This window comes from Bubalus kerabau, chromosome 1 (genome assembly GCF_029407905.1).
Source record: "Bubalus kerabau isolate K-KA32 ecotype Philippines breed swamp buffalo chromosome 1, PCC_UOA_SB_1v2, whole genome shotgun sequence".
In the NCBI taxonomy this organism is placed as follows: Eukaryota; Metazoa; Chordata; class Mammalia; order Artiodactyla; family Bovidae; genus Bubalus; species Bubalus kerabau.
Genome location: NC_073624.1, coordinates 119,771,067 through 119,783,085, shown reverse-complemented (window position 1 = coordinate 119,783,085; position 12,019 = coordinate 119,771,067). Strand labels below are relative to the sequence as shown.

The window sequence follows — 12,019 nt, the reverse complement described above, 5'->3', positions numbered from 1 at the left end:
TTTTAGTGCCCTTTTATGTACATAGCAATACTAACTATATCTACCATTTGGGTTTGTTTTTAGTTCAAATGAGACTTTAAGAATTTTCCACAGTTTGTTGTGATCCACACAGTCAATAAAGCAGAAGCAGATTTTTTCCTGGAATTCTCTTGCTTTTTCTATGATTTAACAGATGTTGGCAATTTGATCTCTGGTTCCTCTGCCTTTTCTAAAGCCAGCTTGAACATCTGGAAGTTCTCTGTTCACATACTGTTGAAGCCTAACTTGGAGAATTATGAGTGTTACTTTGCTAGCATGTGAGATGAGTGCAATTGTGCAATAGTTTGAACATTCATTGGCATTGCCTTTCTTTGGGATTGGAATGAAAACTGATATTTTCCAGTCCTGTTGCCACTGCTGAGTTTTCCTAATTTGCTGGTATATTGAGTGCATCACTTTAATAGCATCATCTTTTAGGACTTGAAATAGTTCAGCTGAAGTTCCATCACCTCCACTAGCTTTTTTCACAGTGGTGCTTCTTAAGGCCCGCTTGACCTCAGACTCCAAGATATCTACCTGCCTCCTGAGAAATCTGTAATGCAGGTCAAGAAGCAGCAGTTAGAACCAGACATGGAATAACAGACTGGTTCCAAATCAGGAAAGGAGTGTATCAGGGCTGTATATTGTCACCCCGCTTATTTAACCTATATGAAGAGGGCATCATGTGAAATGCTAGGCTGAATGAAGCACAATTTGGAATCAAGATTGCCGGGATAAATATAAATAACCTCAGATATGCAGATGGCACCACCCTTATGGGAGAAAGCAAAGAACTAAAGAGTCTCTTGATGAAAGTGAAAGGGGAGCATGAAAAAGCTCACTTGAAACTCAGCATTCAAAAAATGCAGATCATGGCATCTGGTCCTATTACTTCATGGCAAATAGATGGGGAAACAATGGAAACAGTGAGAGACTTTCTTTTCTTGGGCTCCAAAATCACTGCAGATGGTGACTGTAGTCATGAAATTAAAAGACACTTGCTCCTTGGAAGAAAAGCTATGACAAACCAAGACAGCATATTAAAAAATCAGTGGTGGTTTATGGTGGTTTAGTCGCTATGACGTGTCCGATCCTTGTGACCCCTGGACTGTAGCCTGCCAGGCTCCTCTGTTCACGGGATTCTCCAGGCAAGAATCCTGGAGGGGGTTGCCATTTCCTTCTCAAGGGGATGTTCCCAAACCAGGAATCTAACCTGGGTCTCCTGCCTTTCAGGCAGATTCTTTACCCACTGAGCTATGAGGCAAAACTAATACAGTTATGTAAAGTTTAAAAATAATAAAAAAAAAAAAAAAAAAAAAAAAAGCAGAGACATTACTCTGTCCAGTCAAATCTATGGTTTTTTCAAGTCATGTTGAACCGTGGTGTTGGAGAAGACTCTTGAGAGTCCCTTGGACTGCAAGGAGATCCAACCAGTCCTTCCTAGAGGAAATCAGTCCTGAATATTCATTGGAAGGACTGATGCTGAAGCTCCAATACTTTGGCCACCTGATGCAAAGAAATGACTCCTTGGAAAGATCCTGATGCCAGAAAAGATTGAAGGCAGGAGAAGAAGGAGATGACAGAAGATGAAATGGTTGGATGGCATCACTGACTCGATGGATATGAGTTTGTGCAAGCTCTGGGAGTTGGTGATGGACAGGGAAGCTTGGTGTGCTGAAGTGCATAGGGTCGCAAAGCATTGAACACGACCGAGCGACTGAATGAGCTTATGTAAGTACTTAGCACAGCCAGGACATACAGTAAGCACTGAAGAAAATTTAGGTAATTTTTTCTTGTGTCTATTACTTTATTTTTAAATTAAAATTTAATTTAACAAGATATTTCCATTTATCCCTTAACCAAATTAGAGATAAGGAAAAAAGTGCTTGCAATCCAAAGGAGATATAATTGATTGGTATGACTGTGTTGATAGGAGCATATAATGTTAGTACAGAGCTGTATTAAGTGAAGAAGACTGTAAAATTGGAGCCATCTCAACAAGCAAAGGTGGGCTAAGGCATAGAAGTCAGATGGGAAAAAAGCATTCCAGGAAGATTTAAGTCATGATAATACATTTGAGGAATTTCCCATCCTTGTTCTGGTCAAAAACATAGAACCATATTATTTCAATTCTATGTGAATGTGTTCATGGGTTCCAAATTTATAAATATGTGCATAACATATCACACATGAAAGCATACATGTTACAAAGAACGGAAGTGAACGCTTATTAGGTGTCAGGTGCTTTAAAACTGATGTCATTGGTGACTACATCTTTCTGAAGTAAGAACCGTTACCTCAGTGTCACAATCAGTGACATAAAGGCCCCGGGATATAGATTTGAACTCAAATATATTGGCTTTCCATGGTCACACGTTAGTATTTTGCCATCTTTTTGGCAGCATTACTTTGAGGAATTCTTTGTCTTTCTAACTCCAGATTATCTGGCTATAGCTGTGAAGGCAATAAAAGACTAAACATCCAGTTCGTGTCAAGAATTAGGCTCCTTAAAATCTTCAGACTTTCAGCGATGATTTATTTATTTATTTATTAAAAAAGAGAATGAATTATGAAGCACTTGCATTTGAAAATAAATCCAGATGGAAGGGAATCAGAATCACGTAATTAGAGATCCGGTGGCTCTGAGCCTGTACCTTGGTGTTCTCAAGTCCTCTAAAGGACTCTCTCAGTCTATGTAAACCTCTCAGCCTCGACTGACTATTTAAGACCAGAAAAGAAAAATCAGAGTAAGCATTTTACTGCAAATAGAGGACAGATAATCAGCTTTATTTTCTAATGAAAGAAACTCAGAAGTTATAAATGAAACAGAGGTGATTTATTTTTAAATGAGGCAGAAATTGGAGTTGCACTTGGCTATGGAGATGAAACACTGAAAAGATGAAAAGTAAACAAGATGCAGATATTGCTTTCTTGAGTGAAGATAACATTTACTGTAAAAACACATTTTTAAATTATGCAAATAAGCAACAAATAAAAATGCCATTTTTAAATGTTACCATGAGTTTTGTACTTTGCATGCCATGCACACCATCTCTATGTATATGCATCCTTAGACTTAACTTTCTCTCTGAAACTGTTTCCAAAACATGTGAAATGCTAAGTGTCTGGGGTCCTATTAACTAAATTTTTTCCATGATTCCATGTGTATCTTGTTTATCAATGAGCTTGATTTTAATGGGAGTATACATAAGAAGTGGTTTTATTTTTTTTCTCCAATCACTGTATTTAACTATGACTTTTTGTTTCTCCTTTTCCTGTAACTAAACATTATTTTATAAAGATCTTTCAGAGCTTTTGCTCTGTTAGGTTCTGAAAAGCCCAATGCAGCTTAGTCCAGGAAATTTCAATTTAAATTACAATTTAAATTTGAAACCCATTTTAAAGCTTTCTTTCCCTTTGCCCTAACTCTGGATGGTATGTTATCCTCATCTCTTCTGGGATGCTCTATGCCTATTGCTCATGGGATGTGTGAGTGGGTGGATTCCTTGGCAGACCCTAAATGAGGCCTCTCTGCTGCACAGGACCAGATTTATGACAAAATTCTAGGATAATCTGTATTGACCCTCTTCATAATTTCCTGCTCTGTCTTCTTTCACTAGAATCTGTTGCACAAAAAGAAGTTTTCTTGGGCAGGTACTAGAACAACCATACACGTCCTATATATCTGCTGCATCAACATTGTGAAGCTTGCCACCCCACCGTTGTTCCATATTGCATCCCGCTGCTGCTGCTGCTACTGCTAAGTTGCGTCAGTCGTGTCTGACTCTGTGCGACCCCATAGACGGCAGCCCAACAGGCTCCTCTGTCCATGGGATTTTCCAGGCAAGAGTACTGGAGTGGGGTGCCATCGCCTTCTCCATATTGCATCCTAGTATTTCCTATTTCTCCCAGTAAACAGAGTGGATCAACAAGCCTGCTGCCTGAACGAGCATCCATTTGGGAATGAGACAGCAGTTTTTTTCCTTTCAGCCACCTACAGCCTCTGTAAATTGTTCCTCAGGAGATACCAACCCTGGGTTTATACATGGGATAAAGAATGAAGTTCTTGATCATCACAAATGGAAGTCAGATAATTGAAAGTCATGGGCAAGCACCAATTAAAAACTGAGGAAACCAGAAGGGAAAGAGACACGTGTACCCCAATGTTCATCGCAGCACTGTTTATAATAGCCAGGACATGGAAGCAACCTAGATGTCCATCAGCAGATGAATGGATAAGAAAGCTGTGGTACATATACACAATGGAGTACTACTCAGCCATTAAAAAGAATACATTTGAAGCAGTTCTAATGAGGTGGATGAAACTGGAGCCTATTATACAGAGTGAAGTAAGCCAGAAAGAAAAACACCAATACAGTATACTAACGCATATATATGGAATTTAGAAAGATGGTAACAATAACCCTGTGTACGAGAGAGCAAAAGAGACACTGATGTATAGAACAGTCTTATGGACTCTGAGAGAGGGAGAGGGTGGGAAGATTTGGGAGAATGGCATTGAAACATGTAAAATATCATGTATGAAACAAGTTGCCAGTCCAGGTTCGATGCACGATACTGGATGCTTGGGGAGGGTGCACTGGGACGACCCAGAGGGATGGAATGGGGAGGGAGGAGGGAGGAGGGTTCAGGATGGGGAACACATGTATACCTGTGGTGGATTCATTTTGATATTTGGCAAAACTAATACAATTATGTAAAGTTTAAAAATAAAATAAAATTTAAAAAAAAAGGAAAAAAAAAAAAAAAACATAGAAAATTGAAATTTGGGGCAAGTACGATGTGGGAAGATCTGCCCTGAACCCAAATAGACCGAGATTGACATCCTTGGTGCTAGTCCCCAGTGTTAGCACGATCCTCCAAGGGATTCATTTCTCCAAGTGTTGGATGGGACTCCATGCCTGAGGAGGGGCTGATGAGAACATCTGAATGCAGTGATGCCTATGGAGAAGCTGAACAGAGCTCCTGGCAACAAAGGTAAGCGTCCTCCTTTTGGAGTACTTTAGCTTCTTTCACAGTCCTTTCATGTGTCCTCAGCCTGCTCTCTCTCCAGCTTTCCTAAGGGAGCTATTCTACCTCTCAGTCATTTCCCTAAATGTTCTATCCTGGTAACCAAAACCATCAAAGCAGAGAAAAGCACGTAGGCATTTAACTCTCAACTCCTCATCTTGGCATGTATAAAATTATCTCATGACATTCTTTTGAAATTGTCTTCCCTTCTTTTTACAAAAGCTAATCCTATCCCCAAACCTCTCACCACCTATGTATTTAATTTCTCCCTTTTTCCCAACGTATAAAACACTGAAGCTTTTTCCATCCTAAAAACAAAAGCAAAGAAACACTAGAAAAAGCCAACAAAATTCTCCTTCGATCTTTGATCCTCCTCTAGCTTTATAACTTTCATCTTTTTTCAGAGAAGCATCATGAAAGAGATATTTGCACAAGATGTCTCTGCCTGACTTATTCTTTCCTCAATTTATAGTTTGACTTCTATTTCTCCTACCTCTTTGAAATGCATTATTGTCAGAGGTTTAAAAAACTTAACATTTCCAAAACTCTACTAATTCTCAACAGCCTCACTTACTCCCCACAGAATGCTGCTGCTGCTGCTGCTAAGTCGCTTCAGTAGTGTCTGACTCTGTGTGACCCCATAGATGGCAGCCCACCAGGCTCCCCCGTCCCTGGGATTCTCCAGGCAAGAACACTGGAGTGGGTTGCCATTTTCTTCTCCAATACATGAAAGTGAAAAGTGAGAGTGAAGTCGCTCAGTCGTGTCCAACTCTTCAGGACCCCATGGACTGCAGCCTACCAGGCTCCTCCGTCCATGGGATTTTCCAGGCAAGAGTACTGGAGTGGGGTGCCATTGCCTTCTCTGCCCCACAGAATAGGAGAAATCAATTATCCTGTGATGTTCTTCAGTGAATAGTACAAAAACCCAACTGTTTAAGTCTAAAACCTTGGTATTACATCATTCCTCTTTCTCATTGACTGGCCTTCACCCATACATTCCAACACGAATCCATCAACCATTTACTTCTGAAAACTTTCTCATTAATATAATATCTACTGTCTAATTTTTCTAACAACTATTTCAATAGCGTCCTATCAATATCTTTATATGTCCACTTCTCAAATTGCCCTGCTCCTCTCTTCCTGTAGACTCTACTTTTCTTACAAAGTATAATCAAGCCATCTTAACATGGTATCTCTTCCTCACCCAGCCTATTCTGTATCCACGAGAAACCACATTTTAGTCCCTTAATACACTCTCTTTTAGGCCGTCATGATTTAACACTTACATGATGCTCTGTGCCTCCCACTTCCAATGTGGTTTTGCAGCCACTCACATACGATGGTGGAGTCTATTTCCTCTTTCCTTAAATCTATCTTGGTCTCGTGTCTTGCCTTAGCTAATAGACATGACATAAGTAATAATCTGTCAGTTCTATACCTAGGCCACAAGACACCTGTCTGTTTCAGCTCTCTCTCTCTGGGAACCCTGTTAATACTTGGAATGAATCTGGTCTAGTTTGCTAGAGGGTGAGAGACCACATGGACCACAGACTAATAATCCCAACAGAGGCCAGAGAGCTGATCTGCCACCTGCATAGAGTTACATATGGGCTTAATGGGCTGATTCTGGCCCAGATAAATAGAAATGGTCACCTGACCAGTAAAGTCACACAAATACTTTTTATTTTTAACCACTAAATTTTGTAGTGGTTTGTTTGCTGGAATTGTTAACAGATGCACCATGTCAGATTCATATTGGTGCTGAACAGAAGAGTGTGTGTTCCATATAATAAATATCTTTTACTTAACCTTTGTATGTTAATGATATTTTCTTTAAAAAATTTTTATTGAGGTATGATTGATACATGACATATGATAACCTGTACATATTTAATGTATTCAACTTGATGAGCTTGGAAATGATGACTATATATATTGGTAAATCTATCACCACACTCTATGTTACAAATATTTTCATTACTTCCAAAACTTTCTGCCTGCCCTCTTTATTTATTAATTAATAATACATAATAAGAAAATAACATATCTATCTTCATAGCCATGCTTGGCATATACAATACAGTATTACTAACAATAGCCACAATATTTTCTTTTTTAAAATTTTATTTATTTATAGTAGGTCCTTGTTGGCTATCTATTTTTTCTACATTTAAATATAAATAGATATAAATATATTGGTGGCTCAGTGGTAAAGAATCTGCATACCAATGAAGGAGATGTGGGCTCAATCCCAGGAAGATCCCCTGGAGAAGGAAATGGCCATCCACTTCAGTATTCTTGCCTGAGAAATCATATGGACAGAGGATCCTAGCTACAGTCCACAGAGTTGCCAAAGTGTTGGACACAACATAGCAATTTAGCAATATAGATATATCTATTTTAAATATAGCAGTGTGTACATGTACAATGTGTACATGGACCAGTCTATCCCAGTCCCGCATTCTTTCTCCTGGTAACCATAAGTTTATTCTCTAAGTCTGTAGCATTACATTTTCTTGACAAAAGTTTTTCGCTTCTGAAGTCATTCCTTTTTATCACTTCAAAATACAACTTTTGGATTCATATTACCTTTGGTTTTCATTCAGATCATGGGAGAATCTTGTGTACTATTTCGTCTTTTCATCCTGCAATTACAATAATTTGTTCAACATGAGGATGACTTCTCATCCTGACAACCATGATGTTTTTGCATCCCCTATGTTCATAGCAGCAATATTTACAATAGCCAAGACACGAAACAACATAAATTGCCATTGACAGGTGAATGGATAAAGAAAGTGCGGTACCTATATACAATGGAAAACCATTCAGCTATAAAAAGAATGAAATAATGCCATTTGCAGCAACAGGGGTGGAACTAGAAATTATCATAGTAAGTGAAGTAAGTCAGAAAGAGAAAGACAAATATCATATGACATGTAAAATATGTAAAATATATATATGTAAAATCTAAAGTATGACATGGTTGAACTTATCTACGAAAAGAAACAGACTTGCAGACATAGAGAGCAGACTTGTTGGGTAGCCAAGCAGGTTGGGGAGGGATGGACTGAGAATTTGGGGTTAGCAGATGCAAGCTATTATATATAGAATGGATAAACTATATATATAGTTTACATATACTGCTGTATATGTAAAACTGAATCACTTTTCCATACAACAGAAATAAACATAACATTGTAAATCAACTATACTTCAACAAGAAAGGCAAATATAAAGTTTACCTCTGATTTTAATTTCTCTTTCCTGTTATAGGGCTTCCCTGGTAGCTCAGATGGTAAAGGATTCGCCTGCAATGCAAAAGACCTGGGTTTGATCCCTGGGTTGGGAAGATCCCCTAAAGAAGGGAATGGCTACCCACTCCAGTATTCTTGCCTGGAGAATCCCATGGACAGAGGAGTCTAGCAGGCTACAGTTTATGGAATCACAAAGAGTCGGACATGACTGAGCAACTGTTATAAAGACTATCATCAAAAAAAAAAAAAAAAAAAAGACTATCATCAGCTTTCTCTTCTGGACATGTTACGCTCTGCTAAGCTTTTAAAATGTGTTCTGTGGCGGATTCATTTTGATATTTGGCAAAACTAATACAATTATGTAAAGTTTAAAAAATAAAATTAAATTAAAAATAAAATAAAATAAAATGTGTTCAAATTCTTGCCTTGTATTTCTTATCTTATATACTTCACATATCTTGTTTCTATTTATCCTTTGCCTGTATCATGGTAAACAACCTCATAAATCAATTCTGTCTTTCCTTTTCCCTGATTCCTTCTGATATGTTCTCAATGCACTTTCTTGATCTGCCAGCTAAGTGACCAAACCTTTTTCTAATGCCTTTTGAAAAGTGTATCTTCAATGAAAACACTTATCCAATATAGGTTGCCTAAGATCTGATTTGTATCTTTTAGCTATATTAGTCCTCTTGTGAATTTTGTATGAATTGTATTATCTGACTATTTACTTGCAGCTACATAACTCAGATTCTATTTCCTCATACATTTTATGACTCTGCTTTAAGGCTCACATTCAGTCACTAAAAAGAAAAGCTACATTACACAGCTACAACTTGGACATGTGGGGTTAGGTTCATAAGAATTAAAGAGCTTGGCTGCATTGATAATACACAACATAAAGTAGGAAAAAAACATGTGGGGCATAATGGTCCATGTTGGCCTTCCTTATTAAACTTTGGTCATATTTTTCCCTTGCTGAAGGTAACATTAGATGCAGTGGCAAGTCATGTTTATCAGCCATCACGCACCAAAAAAACACTAAGGTCTCATAGGTTACAGTCTCTATGTGCTGTGCTTAGTTGCTCAGTCATGTCTGACTCTTTGCAGCCCCATGGACAGTAGTCAACCCAGCTCCTCTGTCCATGGGAATTCTCCAGGCAAGAATACTGAAGTGGGTTGCCATGCCTTCCTCCAGGGGATCATCCCAATCCAGGGATCAAACCCAGGTCTCCCGCATTGCAGGCAGATTCTTTACCAACTGAGCCACCAGGGAAGCCCTATAGTGTCCAGAAAAGTGAGAGAATATAATCAGGTGTGTGTGTATGTGTGCTTAGTCATGTCCAACTTTTTGCAATCCCAAGGATTGTAGCCCACCAGGCTCCTCTGTCCATGGGATTCTCCAGGCAGGAATACTGGAGTGGGTTGCCATTTCCTACTCCAGGGGATCTTCCTGACCCAGGGATTGAACCCCCACCCCCCCACATCTCTTGTCTTTCCTGCATTGGCAGGGGGTTTCTTTACCACTAACACCACCGGAGAAGCCCTATAATGCTATACTAAGAGGTTAGGCACCAGAGAGGACAGTTTGTATTCTATAAAATAGAAGAATATTTGAAAAGAACAGAGGTTCTAGGGACAATTACAGAGGCTCCTGATGCCAAGGAGATTCTAGGAATAATTGTTATTGCAATATCTTTTCAATAGGAGGAATAATGTTTGTGTTTGGGGTCTCAGGGGGCTTCCCTGGTGGTTCAGACTATAAACAATCTGCCTGCAATGCAGGAAACCCAGGTTTGATCCCTGGGTCAGGAAGATCCCACAGAGGAGGAAATGGCAACCCACTCCAGTATTCTTGCTTGGAGAACTGCATGGACAGAGGAGCCTGGCCGGCTATAGTCCATGTGGTCAGAAAAAGTTGGACACAACTGAGGGACTAACTTTGGGGTCTCAGAGGCTGAGGAAGAGACAACTTGCTCCTGATCACTAAGACATTGTGATGGAAGGTACTTCAGGAGTTTCAGACAAAAGAAGACTAGCAGATGTTCTGATTCTTTTTCAGTGCTGGGAACCTCAACAAAGATCTTTCAAGTCTGGTTTCCCACTGCACTCTCATGGGGTAAAAGGGAGTAGATGATTGCTGAAAGGAATTCATGATTCTCAGATAAGAATTCTTCTTACAACTTACTTTTGCATATTAAATTATTATACATTAAGTTATTTATTTTGAGAATACAGTAGAGTTGAATAATATTTTTGACTTCTCTGCTTCTTACTGGTACATGAGAATGAAAAGTAAGCACTGTGTTAAACAGAGTATGTTAAAATACCACAGCAAGAGAATGATGAATTAAAATCAAGTTTAGGCAAGCAAAAATATCATCATTTTACTTCTCTTAGGAGGAACTTAAATTCTAGGTAAGAAGAAATAATAGGGAATAAGAAATATTTTACCTGTTTTGAGTTAAAAATATTAAAATCAGTATTAATTTATAGGCAGAGAGAAGAGTTTCATTTGTTTTAAATCATAGTGTTTGCACAAACTCACAAACTAAGTAGCTTTGAAGTAGATGAGCTGAGATGCAGCACTATCACTGGTAGCTAAAAGAAGATGCCGCATCATCACAGCAATCTAAGACTGAGTAAACATTAGGAATAAGTACACTGTGCTTTAAGTGATTACTAGACCTTGTGTATTTTGATTACTTGATAAAAAAATGTAAGGAGTGACACAATTTTAGGAGGACCAAAAAAATTACAAACAATGAGAGTGCTTTCAATAGAACATCAGCTTATGTTTTTCAGTTCTTGTTCCTCTTGACCTTCAAGCTCTTTATGTCTTATTCTCCTTTCTGTTCACGTCTTCAGGTGCTTAATCGTGCTTACTCACTCAGTTGCAACCCCATGGACTGTAGACTGCCCAGGCTCCTCTCTCAAATGGGATTCTCCAGGCAAGAACACTGGAGTGGGTTCCCATTTTCTACTCTAACCCAGGGATCGAACCCAGGTGTGTGTCTCCTTGTTGCAGGTGTATTCGTTACTGCTGAGTCGTCCAGGAAGAAGTCCCCTTCATGTCTATACTTTGTCTGAAGCTTGCCAATCCCCTCTCTTCTTCCTTCCCATAAACACAGGATATTCTTGACCTAGGTCTATTTCTTTTCCCCTTCTAGTCTAATGGGTGTGAGAATGAATCTATTCCTCTGCCAGGGAAGACATTGTAATTTTAGCAAGAGTCTTATAAGCAAATTTCTTAACCCAAAGAAATGATAAGTTTGGTGATGGGAAAGCAGGGATTTGAGCCAGTGTCATGCAAGTGAGTGATTCTGTTGTTGTTGACAAGTGAAACCTTGAAACGTGTCTCAATTTATACCCCATTGAAGCAGTCGCTGCATCTCAATCAGCTTGACATTGCTTCTACAATATCTCCAGGTGAATTTATCTCAGATATCTACAACAGAAGTCTTTGGACTTTGGAGAATTCAGGTCATAAAGATGACCTCTAGAATTTAGTATATACTATGATGTAATTTAAAACTTAATAAAAATAACTCTAAATGGCATATTCAAGACTAAACAGAAAACATATAGGTTATTTTAAAAATATGAAGTAATTCAGTAGGATGAATTAGACCATTCACAGGTCTTTCCCAAACCTAAAATAATGCCCAGTAATGTGAAATATGACCTGTGCTGTCTTAACTTTATAAAGTGAC

At 38.7% G+C, this 12,019-nt stretch overlaps 1 long non-coding RNA gene across 1 annotated transcript in view; it reads right to left on the bottom strand.

Moving 5' to 3' along the window:
• Positions 1–7,092: 7,092 nt before the first annotated feature.
• LOC129641783 (uncharacterized) overlaps positions 7,093–12,019 on the bottom strand; it is a 46,761-nt gene continuing 41,834 nt past the window's right edge. The window contains exons 2-3 of the long non-coding RNA XR_008709437.1: positions 8,298–8,363; positions 7,093–7,697 (exon numbers count right to left, since the gene is read on the bottom strand). This is a non-coding gene — a long non-coding RNA (uncharacterized LOC129641783). The remainder of the gene's footprint in view (positions 7,698–8,297; positions 8,364–12,019) is intronic.